Below are 474 nucleotides of genomic sequence, written 5' to 3'. Positions count from 1 at the left end.
AGAGAGAGAGAGAGAGAGAGAGAGAGAGAGAGAGAGAGAGAGAGAGAGAGAGATCTGTGTGTATGATGTATGTACACACCACTATGAACATGGATAAGCCAGAAGAGTACATTGGTATCTTGCTGTATCACCTTTTAAACAGGGTTTCTCTCTGAACCTGGAGCTTGGCTGGTGGATAACAAGTCCTATCAATCCTCCAGCCCCTGCAACAGCACTGATATCGGAGGTGTGCAGAATTCTTAGCTTTGTATGTAGTTGCTGGAGTCTCAGGTCCTCAACTTACAAAACAAGCATTCTTACCCACTAAGCCATCTTCCCACCCCTATCATAGCTCAGGATTACATCATTTTCTCTTGCATTTGGTTTGGTTTTTTGTTGTTGCTGTTGTTGTTGTTGTTGTTGTTGTTTAGTTTTGGTTCTCAAGGTACTAGGAGCATTAGAAATTTTATGCATACATTTGCACATATGTAAATA

The sequence above is a fragment of the Mus pahari genome, chromosome 18 (assembly GCF_900095145.1).
Source record: "Mus pahari chromosome 18, PAHARI_EIJ_v1.1, whole genome shotgun sequence".
NCBI classification, from domain to species: Eukaryota; Metazoa; Chordata; class Mammalia; order Rodentia; family Muridae; genus Mus; species Mus pahari.
The sequence above is the reverse complement of the archived record's forward strand: the minus strand, read 5'-3'. Positions refer to the sequence as shown.